The following is a 15,785-nucleotide window of genomic DNA, read 5'->3' as shown; positions in this document are numbered from 1 at the left end:
CAACACATTATGCGCTAAAGTGATAAAGATTACAAATCTTATTTGCAATACAAATACCAGTGTTATATATTAATTTTGCACATATATTGTTTGTTTTGAGACATCCAAGTGCATATACATATTAGGTCTGTTCAAATGAGCGTCCTAGTATACTTATTAGAGAACAAGAGATTAATATTAATTTGCATAAAGGTTTACTAACACAGCCATGCAAAACAACCATATATCAGCCGTTGCATCAAGAAAGAAGTGTTGAACTGGCAATGAGACCAGATAAAATTTGGAGGTTGTTAATAATGTATGCCAATTTATTTCCCTAAAAAAATGTATGCCAATTTATATTCCTCGATATATTTTCTTTTCCCTCTCATTTGGGTATCATAGATTGAAGATGCAACCCTGCCTCAACTTAGAAGAGAAGCTGACCGCCTGATACCATCAAGCTCACTTCTCAAGGGAATCTGTTCCAATTTGGTGCTTGAAGAATTCTTTATGTTTTTTTTCTGGAAGCAAGTCTTTTTGCCTTTTTTTTCTTGCCGAGTAGGATGCTGAAGAAGGTGGTTTTGATCCTTTTGCTGCTGCTGCAGAGGTGCTAGTGCTACTCCTAAACCTATTTTTTCGCAGAAGTTACTCCTTGAACCTGATATGATTTCAGACTGAAGCGAGATGAGCTAGGAGCCTGAGACCTAACAGACATGTTCTACCACTGGACTAAGAATTAGGTATTTCCCTGTAAATAATCAAAAGATATACATTAACGCAGCAGTGTTTGATGGCACAAAAATATAATAATATACAAAGGGAAAATAGACATGCACAATAGTACCTTTAAGCCCAAGATATGCATCCATCATCTCGTGAGATATGCATGCATCATCTAATCAGCTACTCCCTCCGTTACTACATATAAGTCCGTTTAGAGATTTGAATGTGGACTACATATGGGTGTATATAGATATATTCGAAGTAGAATATAGCCAGAGCATTCAGCAAGCAATTAATTGGTGGGAATCAAACATGCGCAACAAGATACTTCATACAGGTCCGCACACTGTTGCAGAATCAACATCGATCAAACATAAACATCGCCTGTGCTCAATTGTGAAGACATATGAAAAATTCTAAATTTACCTTGGCAAAGTACCATACATCAGAGGCAAACTCGATCAGGGTCCTCGAGGTCCCGGATGAGGCTGCCGACCCTGCCCTCCAACACGGCGAGCCTCATCCGAACCTTCTGGATGATGATCTTCACCATCATGTACGCGCAGTCGTCGAGGAAGTGGTTCTGCCTGAGCGCGCCGTGCCGTGTGGTCTCCAAATCTCCACCGTGATGTGCGTCTTCACGCCGTCCGCGTTGACTTGCACGCCCTTGTCGACCACGTTGCCGTAGCCGCCGCCCGCTCCTCGCCTCGATGAACCGCGTGAGCCCGTCGCCTGACCACGTGTCTGTCACCACCGTCATCCCCGAGTGCTCCCCCAGCATGATGGCGGAGGTGAGCGCGATGAGGCCGCCCCGATTGATGGCAGCCCCCACGCCGCTTCGGTCCACGCCTGTGTCAAACACCACGCCGAGGTCGGCGCCGCGGGTCAGCACCGCACGGCGGGTCAGCGACATGGCCTTGCGTCTCCGGGTTGGGCATATGGTTCGGGAACATGCCGTCGAGCTCCAGGTGCAGGTTGTCGGTCGTGTTGGTGCCCAGCTTCTCCAGCACGTCCCACGCAAAGAACCCGCCACAGCCGTTGCCGACGCTCACAATGACCTTGAAGCCCTCGAGCTGCGTGTCGCAGCATGTCGGGTGGGCCACACACTCCTTGATGATGGCCCGGAGGTGCTGCACGTAGGCGCTAATCAGGTGGATGCGCCTGACTACTAGAGGCATGCCGAGGCCAACGCCGCCGAGGCCCAGCTTCCTCGCGACCACTACCGGAATAAAGCCCTAAGTCGACGTCCTATTCTATGCCGACGGCTTTTTGTTGGGGCCAACAGCATAGATCGAGATATGCTGACAGCCTAGGGAAAGCCATAATTACATGCCGCGTGGCCGCGGATCGACCAGTAGAACTTGCAACGGCGCGCCGTGACCGCAAGGCCGAACACAAACACTCGACCAAACGATTGGCATGGGGCTGGCACTGAGGAGCCGCCCAGGTCGAACTCGTGCCTGGCCCATGGCAACGGCACAGACGGCGCACCGCCGGCGTGGCAGTACCATGGGGTTGTGTCACTCGACTCTGACTCTTATTTGCCGAGAATGACCTTCGTGCACCGGATCTTTCTAGGTGAATCTTGACGGCGTCAATTTTTCCATCGTGATTTTGTGAAGGCGAGCGAGGGCCGATCAAAATCGGTCAAAGACCAGGCAAAAATGGAGACATGCTTCTATTAAATCTTAGCCGATAATCTTTGTGATAAACGTAAAATCAATGGATACAAAGGGATGACGTATGGAGAACTATCAAAGCTTCCTTCCTTTAATATTAGTTATAGATATATATATATATATAGATATATATATATATATAGGAAGAACAGTCACGGCTCCATTACTATTCGCACTACATGAATCCCCATCAACGGAACTGATCTGAGCATATTAGCAAAAAATGCAATTTGAATCTTGCATTTTTTTGCTGGAACATCATCATCTACTCATGTATGCAAAAGAATCATACTGGTTATTATACACATAGGTCAATAATGAGAATCAAAGAATTCTGCTAGGATTGAACATTCCACATGAGAAGAAATAATCTGAGTTTGCTATGGTACTTGAAGAGCGGACAAATTATGCAAGATTTTGGCACATAACATGGGAATAGGAAGAACATCGAGCGCTCCATGCATAATCACATCACATGCATCACCTTTGACGGAATTGATCTAAGCATGCTTATTGCAAAAAAAAACTATTTGAATCTTCCCTTTGGTTGATCGATCTGAGCACGTGCATCTATCAGCATCTATCAATACATGAATCATCACCACTTGAAGTGCGGATAGAAGAAGCAAAACCGTGCCCCACGAATAGATGCTGATGGATCTTCTACTTCCTGCATGATCGCACCCGTAGAGGAGATGATCTGTTATGAGATAGATTAGGGACTTGGTAGGTGATAGAGATGAACGGGTGAAGATACAAAATACATCATGGAATTGATCTGTCAATAACTGAATGTCGATGGATCTTACACTTGCGCGATCACACCCTAGCAAGGTTGTCAGAATCGCGATTTCGAATCGGATCGGAGCTCTGATGGTAGAATCGTAAATCATAGAATCTTCACTACCAGGATCGTAGAAACGTAGATTTTATGAACTAAAATCGTAGAATCACACTAGTAGAAAAAGGGCCTTTAGTCCCGGTTCATAAGGGCCTTTTAGTCCCGGTTCTGGAACAGGGACTAAAGGATCGGTACTAAAGCCTCCCCCTTTAGTCCCGGTTCTAACTGGAACCGGGACTAAAGGCCCTCCACGTGGCCACTGCCTGGAGGTCCACCTTTAGTCCCGGTTGGCAACACCAACCGGTACTAAAGGAAAATTTTATGATTTTTTTTGAATTTTTTTAAATTTCAAATTTCTGAATTATTTTAACCTCTAATCACCCCTCATCACTGCTCAATTTAACCTTTAATCTCTAATCACCCCTCATCATTCCAAATCATCTAACTTCCCGAACGTTTACCCATCCTCTCACTACTCCAGCCTGAGCACGCTTAACTTCCGGGTTCTATTCTCCCTCGTTTCCAAGTCTGCACTTGTTGTTTTCCTGACAATAGTAAGATGTCAATCCTATTAACCCTCAGGAATTTAGCTTGAGCATGAAGTCACACATTTCACTGTTTGAGTTTGAAACTATTGTTCTAAAAATCAATAATTATTTAGTAACACTAATATTTCTTGAATAAGTAGTTTGACCACAGTTTGACCATAGTTGACCAAAATTCAAAAAAACAAAAATAATTATTTAGTAACACTAATATTATTGAATAATTATTTAGTAACACTAATACTTCTTGAATAAGTAGTTTGACCATAGTTTGACCAGATTTAACAAAAAATTAAAAAAACTGAAATTTGAGCATAACTTTTTTTTTTAGAATTTGAGGATTCTAAAAATTTGCAAACAGGCCGTAGGCCGTCTCCATCGGATGCGGATTTTCGTTCCGAACATTTTGATATATTATACGTTTTTTTCCAACATCGTATGCAAAAGTTATAGCCGTTTTACATTTTTCCTACATTTTTTGCAAAACATGTCCCAATTTAAGTTTTTAAATTTTCCTAACTAGTAGATGTAGTAATATAACTACCTCTCGAAGGATTTTATTTTTTGAAGTTTTTATCATTTTCTTTTGATTTTTTGAAAACAAAAAAGGCGATCCACCGGGGGGGGGGGGGGTTAGAGTTTGAAAATGGGACCTTTAGTCCCGGTTTGAGAGACAAACCGGGACTAAAGGGCATCGCACCCTTTAGTCCCGGTTCGTGTCTCAAACCGGGTTTGAGATACAAACCGGGACTAAAGGGCATCACACCCTTTAGTCTCGGTTCGTGTCTCAAACCGGGACTAAAGGATTCAGGTGAACCGGGACTAATGCCTTAGCCGCACAAACCGGGACCAATGCTCACATTAGTCCCGGTTCGTGCTTGAACCGAGACTAATGTGAATATTGCCCCGTGACCAAAGCCCTGTTTTCTACTAGTGTCAGATGGGTAAGTTTGGATCGTAAAGTCGTAGAATCGTATAACAGAATCACGATTCTAACAACCATGCACCCTAGGAAGAGATGATCTAATATAAGAAACATTAGGGTCAACGGGTCAAGATACAGAATAGATTAGGAATAGAGATAAGGTGGTAGAGATGAATGGGTGAAGATACCAAATGAAATAGGAATCAGACTTGCAAAAATTGCATCTTTCTTTGTTCGTGAGGAAGAAGATTGGGAAAAGTCAGCCTAGACTGCCAACGATGGGCCATGGATTCCACATAAGCTGGGGAGGGAAGGGTTTCGGGAGGGAGGTTCTGCGAGCTTTTTTTACCTTCCTTTTCATGTCTATACATAACTAACATAGAAATCGGATGGACAATTTAACTTTTTCTCTAGGATTAACGTAGATTTTTTTTCCAATAGAGCAAACATTCAAGCGAGAATTATATGGGCTGATCTACACCGTAATAAATCAGGGAGGAATAGACGTGGAGTAGCTAGATAGATTGAGATAGGAGTTTTATTTTTGAATGAAAGATTGAGATAGTTGTTAGATCGTATCTGTTTTGGTTTCTTGTTTTTTCCTTCTATTTTCCCAATTGTACGTGAAAGCATGGCTTTCCAAGGAATTTTTTCTTCTGTTTTTTTTCTTGTTTGACTTTTATCAGCAACCGTGTAAGCATTGTGGGCCTTGTAATAAGAATGAAAAACAATCCAACATTGAGGACTACATGGGTTAATCTAGACCATAATAACTTGGTCCCACTAGATTAACAGCTCATAATTACTGATTAACGTGGAAATTTCTAGGAAGTCTAAAATTAGTATAGGTATAGGTATAGATAGATTACTTGCAAGGCTTATTATGATGTGCATTACCGAGAGGGCCCAGCTATTCCTCTTTGATACTCGGAGTGACAAATCCTAATCTCAATCAATGTCAACCCAACAAACACCTTCGGAGATACATGTAGAGCATCTTTATAATCACCCAGTTACGTTCGGATGTTTGATAGCACACAAGGTATTCCTTCGATATTTTGGAGTTTCATAATCTCATAGTTAAAGGAATATGTATAAGTCATGAAGAAAGCAATAGCAATAAAACTTAACGGTCATTATGCTAAGCTAACGGATGAGTCTTGTCCATCATATCATTCTCCTAATGATGTGATCCCGTTCATCAAATGACAACACATGTTATGGTTAGGAAACTTAACCATCTTTGATTAACGAGCTAGTCTAGTAGAGGCTTACTAGGGACATTGTGTTTTGTCTATGTATCCACACATGTATCAAGTTTCCGGTTAATACAATTCTAGCATGAATAATAAACATTTATCATGATATAAGGAAATATAAATAACAACTTTATTATTGCCTCTAGGGCATATTTCTTTCAGTCTCCCACTTGCACTAGAGTCAATAATCTAGTTCACGTCGCCATGTGATTAATACCAATATTTCACATCTTTATGTGATTAACACCCATAGTTCACATCGCCATGTGACCAACACCCAAAAGGTTTACTAGAGTCAATAATCTAGTTCACATCGCTATGTGATTAACACCCAAAGAGTACTAGGGTGTGATCATGTTTTGCTTGTGAGAGAAGTTTAGTCAACGGGTCTGCCACATTCCGATCCGTATGTATTTTGAAAATTTCTATGTCTACAATGCTCTTCATGGAGCTACTCTAGCTAATTGCTCCCATTTTCAATATGTATCCAGATTGTGGCTCAGAGTCATCTGGATCGGTGTAAAAACTTGCATCAACGCAACTCTTTATGACGAACTCTTTATCACCTCCATAACCGAGAAATATTTCCTTAGTCCTCTAAGGATAATTTTGACCGTTGTCCACTGATCTACTCCTAGATCACTGTTGTACCCCCTTGCCAAACTCATGGCAAAGTACATAATAGGTCTGGTACACAACATGACATATCGTATAGAACCTATCGCTAAGGCATAGGAAATGACTTTCATTCTCTCTCTATCTTCTGTCGTGGTCGGGGTTTGAGTCTTACTCAACTTCACACCTTGTAATACAGGCAAGAACCCTTTCTTTGACTGATCCATTTTGAACTTCTTCAAAACTTTATGAAGGTATGTGCTTTGTGAAAGTCCAATTAAGCGTCTTGATCTATGTCTATAGATCTTGATGCCTAATATATAAACAGCTTCACCGAGGTATTTCATTGAAAAACTTTTGTTCAATTATATTTTTATGCTTTCCAGGAATTCTACATCATTTCCAATCAACAATATGACATCCACATATAATATTAGAAATGCTACAGAGCTCCCACTCATTTTCTTGTAAATACAGGTTTCTTCAAAAGTCTGTATAAAATCATATGCTTTGATCACATTATCAAAGCGTATATTCCAACTCCGAGATGCTTGCACCAGTCCATAAATGGATCGCTGGAGCTTGCACACTTTGTTAGCACCTTTAGGATCGATAAAACCTTCTGGTTGCATCATACAAGGTTTTTGAGTCGCCGATTAGTCACCGACTAATCGCCTAGTCGTCGCGCTGTGACTGGCTTGCGCGGGAGACTTGGCTCGCGGAGCGAGTCGCCCGACTCGCTGGCTCAACAGCGATTTTCTGCGATTAACCGCTGCGATTAGTCGATTAATTGACTTTCTGGCTCGACAGAGAGAGGAAAAGGGAGGGAGCTCGGGAGGAGAGGAAGCCATGACGCTCGCGGCCGTGACCTAGGAACCGCCGCCGCAGCTCGCCGGCGACGCACCCCCTTCAGATCGACGGCGGCTGGACCTCCGTGGCGACGGCCGTGACCTCGAGCGAGGCTGCGGCGGCGCAGAATAAGGCGGGGTAGGAGGAGATGAAGCTGCAGGCGGGTGAGGCTGGGGAGGAGGCGGGGGATGGAGAGGAGGCGGGGGAGGAGGCGCCGCCTCTCCTCACCGGCGGCGCAGAGGAAGAAGTTCGAGGGGAGAGGCGCGGATGAAGGAGTGTGGGATGGCAGCGCTAGGTTTAGCGAGTGGATGAGGGCCGGGAGTGGTTAGCTGGGCCGTGCTGGGCCTGTTTGGCTTGATAACTTTGCTTATCTAGCATTAATGGGCTATGCAAAGAAGGGAAACAGGTGCGGGAGTGCACTGTACTGCCATGGCGACTTGGGGCGATTAGTCCAGGCAAGTCACTGACTCAAGCCAGCAAGCCACTAGCCGCAGCCTTGGCGACTTGGCTTGACTCGGTGACTCAAAAACCTTGGCATCATATACAACTCTTCTTTGAGAAATCCATTAACGAATGCAGTTTTGACATCCATTTGCCAGATTTCATAATTATAAAATGCGGCAATTGCTAACATGATTCGGACAAACTTAAGCATCGCTACGGGTGAGAAGGTCTCATCGTAGTCAACTCCTTGAACTTGTCAAAGATCTTTTGCAACAAGTCGAACTTTGTAGACAGTAACATTACCATCAACTTTAGTCTTCTTCTTGAAGATCCATTTATTCTCTATGGCTCGCCGATCATCAGGCAAGTCAACCAAAGTCCACACTTTGTTCTCATACATGGATCCTATCTCGGGTTTCATGGCCTCAAGCCATTTATTGGAATCTGGGCTCATCATCGCTTCCACATAGTTTGTAGGTTCGTCATGGTCTAGTAACATGACTTCTCGAACAGGATTACCGTACCACTCTGGTGCGGAACATGCTCTGGTTGACCTACGAGGTTCATTAGTAACTTGATATGATGTTTCATGATCATTATCATTATTTGTAACTGATTTCTGTGATGAGCTACTTTCCAATTCGAGAGAAGGTACAATTACCTCATCAAGTTATACTTTCCTCCCACTCACTTCTTTCGAGAGAAACTCCTTCTCTAGAAAGGATCCATTCTTAGCAACAAAAATCTTGCCTTCGGATCTGTGATAGAAGGTGGACCCAACATTTTCTTTTGGGTATCCTATGGAGACACACTTCTCCGATTTGGGTTCAAGCTTATCAGTTTGAAACTATTTCACATAAGCACCACAACCGCAAACTTCAAGAAATGACAACTTTGGTTTCATGCCAAACCATGGTTCATACGTTGTCGTCTCAACGGATTTAGGCAATGCCCTATTTAACGTGAATGCAGCTGTCTCTAATGCATAACCCCAAAACGATAGTGGTAAATCGGTAAGAGACATCATAGATCGCACCATATCTAATAAAGTACGGTTACGACGTTCGGACACAAAAATACGCTGTGGTGTTCCAGGTGGCATGAGTTGTGAAAATATCCACATTGTTTTAAATGAAGGCCAAACTCGTAACTCAAATATTTGCCTCCACGGTCAGATCGTAGAAACTTCATTTTCTTGTTAAGATGATTCTCCACTTCACTCTAAAATTCTTTGAACTTTTCAAATGTTTCGAACTTGTGTTTCATCAAGTAGATATACCCATATATGCTCAAATCATCTGTGACGGTCAGAAAATAACGACACCCGCCACGTGGCTCAACACTCACTGGACCACATACATCAATATGTATTATTTCCAACAAGTCATTGGCTTGCTCCATTGTTCCGGAGAACGGAGATTTAGTCATCTTGCCCATGAGGCATGGTTCACAAGTATCAAATGATTCATAATCAAGTGATTCCAAAAGCCCATCTGCATGGAGTTTCTTCATGTGCTTTGCACCAATACCTAAACAGCAGTGCCACAAATATGTTGCACTATCATTATCAAGTTTGCATCTTTGGCATCAATATTACGAATATGTGTATCACTACGATCGAGATTCAATAAACCATTTACATTGGGTGTATGACCATAGAAGGTTTTATTCATGTAAATAGAACAACAATTATTCTCTCACTTATATGAATAACCGTATTGCAATAAACATGATCCAATCATATTCATACTCAACGCAAACACCAAATAACATTTATTTAGGTCCAACACTAATCCCGAAGGTAGAGGGAGTGTGCGATGGTGATCTTATCAACCTTGGAATCACTTCCAACACACATCGTCACCTCGCCCTTAACTACTCTCTGTTCATTCTGTAATTCCTGTTTCGAGTTAATAATCTTAGCAACTGAACCAGTATCAAATACCCTGGGGTTACTATGAATACTAGTAAAATACACATCAATAACATGCATATCAAATATACCTTTGTTCACTTTGCCATCTTCTTATCCGCCAAGTATTTGGGGTTGTTCCTCTTCCAGTGACCATTCCGTTTGCAGTCGAAGCACTCAGTTTCAGGCTTAGGTCTAGCTTTGGGCTTCTTCACAGGAGTGGAAACTTGCTTGTCATTCTTCTTGAAGTTCCCTTTGTTTTTCTTTGCCCTTTTTCTTGAAACTAGTGGTCTTGTCAACCTTCAACACTTGATGCTTTTTCTTGATTTCTACCTTCGCCGATTTCAGCACCGCGAAGAGCCTGGGAATCGTTTTCGTCATCCCTTGCATATTATAGTTTATCATGAAGTTCTAGTAGCTTGGTGATAGTGACTAGATAACTCTGTCAATCACTATCCTTATCTGGAAGATTAACTCCCACTTGATTCAAGCAATTGTACTACCCAGACATTCTGAGTACATGCTCACTGGCTGAGCCATTTTCCTCCATCTTGTAGCCAAAGTACTTGTCAGAGGTCTCATACCTCTTTACACGGGCATGAGTCTGAAATATCATTTTCAGCTCTTGGAACATCTCATATGCTCCATGGCATTCAAAACATTTTTGATGTCCCGGTTCTAAGCCGTAAAGCATGGTGCACTAAACTATCAAGTAGTCCTCATACTGAGATTGTCAAACATTCATAACGTCTGCATCTGCTCCTGCAATAGGTCTGTCACCTAGCGGTGCATCGAGGACATAATTCTTCTGTGCAGCAATGAGGATAATCCTCAGATCATGGACCCAGTCCGCATCATTGCTACTATCATCTTTCAACTTAGTTTTCTCTAGGAACATATCAAAAATATAACAAGGGAGCTATATGGGAGCTATTGATCTATAACATAGATATGGAAATACTATCAGGACTAAGTTCATGATAAATTAAGTTCAATTAATCATATTATTTAAGAAATCCCACTTAGATTGACATCCCTCAAGTCATCTAAATGATCACATGATCCATATCAACTAAACCATGTCCGATCATCACGTGAGATGGAGTAGTTTTCAATGGTGAACATCTCTATGTTGATCATATCTACCATATGATTCACGTTCGACCTTTTGGTCTCTAGTGTTCCGAGGCCATGTCTGTACATGCTAGGCTCATCAAGTTTAAACCGAGTATTCCGCATATGCAAAACTATGTTGCACCCGTTGTATGTGAACATAGAGCTTATCACCCCCGATCATCACGTGGTGTCTCGGCACGACGAACTGTCGCAACGGTGCATACTCAGGGAGAACACTTATACCTTGAAATTTTAGTGAGGGATCATCTTATAATGCTACCGTCATACTAAGCAAAATAAGATGCATAAAAGATAAACATCACATGCAATCAAAATATGTGACATGATATGTCCATCATCATCTTGTGCCTTTGATCTCCATCTCCAAAGCACCATCATGATCTCCATCGTCACCGGCTTGACACCTTGATCTCCATCGTAGCGTCGTGGTCGTCTCACCAATTATTGCTTCTACAACTATCGCTAACACATAGTGATAAAGTAAAGCAATTACATGGTGTTTGCATTTCATACAATAAAGAGACAACCATAAGGCTCCTGCCGGTTGCCAGTGACTTTTACAAAACATGATCATCTCATACAATAACGTATATCACATCATGTCTTGACCATATCACATCACAACATGCCTTGCAAAAACAAGTTAGACATCCTCTACTTTGTTGTTGCAAGTTTTACGTGGCTGCTGCGGGCTTCTAGCAAGAACCGTTCTTACCTACCCATCAAAAACCACAATGGTGATTTATCAAGTTTGATGTTTTTACCTTCAACAAGAACCGACCGCAGTCAAATTCTTTTCAACTAAAGTTGGAGAAACAGACACCTACCAGCCACCATTATGCAAAACTAGTTGCATGTGTGTCGGTGGAACCGGTCTCATGAAACTGGTCATGTAAGGTTGGTCCGGGCTGCTTAATCCAACAATACCGGCGAATCAAAATAAGACATTGGTGGTAAGCAGTATGATGATCACCTCCCACAACTCTTTGTGTTCTACTCGTGCATATCATCTACGCATAGACATGGCTCGGATACCACTGTTGGGGAACGTAGCATGCAATTTAAAATTTTCCTACGCTCACGCAAGATCTATCTAGGAGATTCGTAGCAATGAGAGGGGGAGAGTGTGTCCACATACCATCGTAGACCAAAAGCAGAAGCGTTTGACAACGCGGTTGATGTAGTCAAACTTCTCGTTCCGACCGATCAAGCACCGAACGTACGACACCTCCGAGTTTTGCACACGTTTAGCTCGATGACGTCCCTCGAACTCTTGATCCAGGAAAGTGTCGAGGGAGAGTTCTGTCAGCACGACGGCATGGTGACGGTGATGGTCAAGTGATCCGCACAGGGCTTCGCCTAAGCACAACGAAGATATGACCGGAGGCGTAAACTATGGAGGGGGGGCGCCGCACACAGCTAAAAATTGTTGGTCTGCATTCTAGCGGTGCTCCCCCATCATATATATAGGTTGGAGGGGAGGAGAGGCAGCCAAGGGGGCACCCCAAGTAGGAGGAATCCTACTTGGGGTCCTCCCAATTCGGCCTCCCCCCTTTCCTATTCCTATTCGGTGTAGGAAGGGAAGAGGGGGGAGGGGGAATCCTATTCCCTTTTTCCTTTCCTCCTTCCCCTTTTCTACTCCAATTTAGCCTGCCCATATGAGAGGGGCGCACCAGCACCTTAGGGGCTTGTCCATCCCCCTCTTGGCCCATTAAGGCCCATGCAGTTGCCGGGGGTTGCCCGGAACCCCTTCCGGTGACCCGATATGCACCCGGTACCCCTGGAACACTTAGGGTGTCCAAATATCTTCATCCAATATATGAATCTTTACCTCTCGACCATTTCAAGACTCCTCATCATGTCTGGGATCTTATCCGAGACTCCGAACACCATTCAGTCACCAAATCACATAACTCATATAATACAAAATCGTCATCGAACGTTAAGTGTGCGGACCCCACAGGTTCGAGAACTATGTAGACATGACCGAGACACCTCTCTGGTCAATAACCAACAGTGGAACCTGGATGCTCATATTGGTTCCCACATATTCTACGAAGATCTTTATCGGTCGTACCGTAATGACAACATACGTTATTCCCTTTGTCATCGGTGTGTTACTTGCCCGAGATTTGGTCGTCGGTATCTTCAAACCTAGTTCAATCTTGTAACCGGCAAGTCTCTTTACTCGTGCCATAATGCATCATCCTGTAACTAACTAATTAGTCACATTGCTTGCAAGGCTTATTATGATGTGCATTACCGAGAGGGCCTAGAGATACCTCTCCGATACTCGGAGTGACAAATCCTAATCTCGATCTATGCCAGCCCAACAAAAACCTTAGGAGATACCGGTAGAGCATCTTTATAATCACCCAGTTACTTGTGACGTTTGATAGCACACAAAGTATTCCTCCGGTATTCGGGAGTTGCATAATCTCATAGTCAAAGCAATATGTATAAGTCATGAAGAAAGCAATAGCAATAAAACTTAATGATCATTATGCTAAGCTAACAGATGGGTCTTGTCCATCACATCATTCTCTTAATGTTGTGATCCCGCTCATCAAATGACAATACATGTCTATGGTTAGGAAACTTAACCATCTTTGATTAGCGAGCTAGTCTAGTAGAGGCTTACTAGGGACATTGTGTTTTGTCTATGTATCCACACATGTATCAAGTTTCCGGTTAATACAATTCTAGCATGAATAATAAGCTTTTATCATGATACAAGGAAGTATAAATTACAACTTTATTATTGCCTCTAGGGCATATTTCCTTCAAAATATACTCCACAAAACTTTGCTCGGACAAATCCTCCTCTACTTTGTAGGGTATCTATTAGAGTTGGCCTAAAATGTAGGTGGGAGGGGAGTAATCGGTGTAGTTTTGTGATCATGGTGAAACGAGTCAACATTTGTCTCTCACTTGCCCCATATCCAACTTATCGTGATGAACAATACAAGTGTCATTGAACACACCTCCTCTTAATATTATCACCAATTTGTTTGGTAACTGGCTAGGTAGGGTTGAGCCCAATACTACGGGATGAATTAGTTTGTGCTATTTGGAACTATCAGAATGATTGTGTTTTTAATAGGACAAATATCACAAGCTTTTTGCAGGTTATCTACCAGGAGGACTAGCTGGATCCCTAAGTGGTCATTACTGCACCGTGTGATAGGAGGGGGGTCTTATGGATTTTGGGTGCAACCAATGAGAGACGGTAGCACGGGGTACATACAACCTATTTAGATGGTGGTCCATTAATAAGATATGTGTTTAGGCCCAGTCCTATTTTGCTAGTTGTGGCTATTTGTTTGATTTCTGGTTCTTGTTTGGCAACTTGAGATGTTACTCATACTTTGAGACCTGATACTTTTTAATAAATGACTGTATGCATCGCGTGATGCAGAGGCCGACACTGGTGGTGGTTAGAACTAAGCCCGGGCATGAACAGGTCGGGCCCGGCCAGGCTTAACATTTGGGCTAGGCTTGGGCCTTCTTTTACAGCCTGGAAGATAGTTCGGGCCAGGCTCGGGCTTCTCTTTATCTGTATTTTAGGACGAGCTTCAGGGATTTGGGCCAAGCTTGCACGTAAGTACACTAAAAACAAAGTTCGAGCCGGGCTTTCGAGCTTGATTTTGGGCTGGGCTCGGGCTTGAAAACATAGAGTATTTTGGGCTTTGGGCTGGGTTGGGCTTGAGAAATGAAGGTCGGGCTTTTACAAGCCCGGCCCGACGTTTGCCCGGGTTTAGTTAGAACAATCAAACCGCCTACAAATGGTTGGTAATAACAAACAACATCTAGTGTCGAAACCGTGTGCGCATAGTGAGTAGCTTGGGACACAGACTTCGCTTCTCTTTGTCTATGGGTTCTATGCCTTCACTTCATTTTTCGTCTATTTTCCTTATGTAAGACCCTATACCAAGCCCCTAGGACCGAAGACGTTGTCTTGACCTCACCCGCAGATCGAGTTCAGCCATACCGTTGAGGAAGGCCTCCGCCAACGACCATGACCATGGGGAGAGGAAGAGACTGTGTAGTGCCTATATTGAGATGGGAGTTTTTTTTTGAATTGTTGTGACTAGAGAATGAATCGTAATTTTTTAGTGTTCTATTTTTACATCAGAGCTTTGAGTGATTATTATTTGGATTTACTAGAATGGAGCAAACTTCTGGCCAAGGACTATTTATGTTGATCTACGCGATAATAACTTAGTCCCACCAGATGGGTGGCTTATAATTACTGTTTAATCTTTATTAATGTGACAAAATTTTAAAATATCTGCACCGTAATAATTCGGTCCCACCAGATGAGCAGTTCGTATTTGTGATTAATTGTGCGAATATCGACGGAGTCTCTAATTAGTACAGAAATAGATTAATAGATAGATTACACGTATAGGATTCACGTCAAACAATCCCTTCGTGCTCTATCAAAGAATAAAAAAATGTATTCATATACTATTTATTTGACTATTTTTTGAGGAATTGAGCACTCACTTGAAAAATGTAGAGAATGATTTACCAAGGTTGTTCTGGAAATCCAAAGGCCACATCGAGCTTTGCTCACGCCATACAAGTCCGAAAGGAAGACACCCTTGATATAACCCAGGATATGTTTTCTATTTTTCTTCTTTTGTAAGGGTGGTGTTGTAAGGGTTAGACAATTTTAATACATGGCCTTCACTGGTGGAAAAAGGGCCTTTGGTCGCGGTTCGCAACTGCCATTAGTCGCGGTTGCGCAACCGCGACCGAACGGGCGCGACTAAAGGCCCCCCCTTTAGTCGCGGTTGCTTAAGAACCGCGACTAAAGGCCCGTCCACGTGGGCGCCAGGTGGCCGTCGGGGCGGAGGACCTTTAGTCGC

At 42.9% G+C, this 15,785-nt stretch overlaps 1 pseudogene; it reads right to left on the bottom strand.

The window, feature by feature from the left end:
* Positions 1-1,150: 1,150 nt before the first annotated feature.
* LOC119333081 overlaps positions 1,151-15,785 on the bottom strand; it is a 78,708-nt pseudogene continuing 64,073 nt past the window's right edge.

Source organism: Triticum dicoccoides, chromosome 7A (assembly GCF_002162155.2).
Source record: "Triticum dicoccoides isolate Atlit2015 ecotype Zavitan chromosome 7A, WEW_v2.0, whole genome shotgun sequence".
Classification (NCBI taxonomy): domain Eukaryota; kingdom Viridiplantae; phylum Streptophyta; class Magnoliopsida; order Poales; family Poaceae; genus Triticum; species Triticum dicoccoides.
This window is presented reverse-complemented; position numbering and strand designations above follow the sequence as displayed.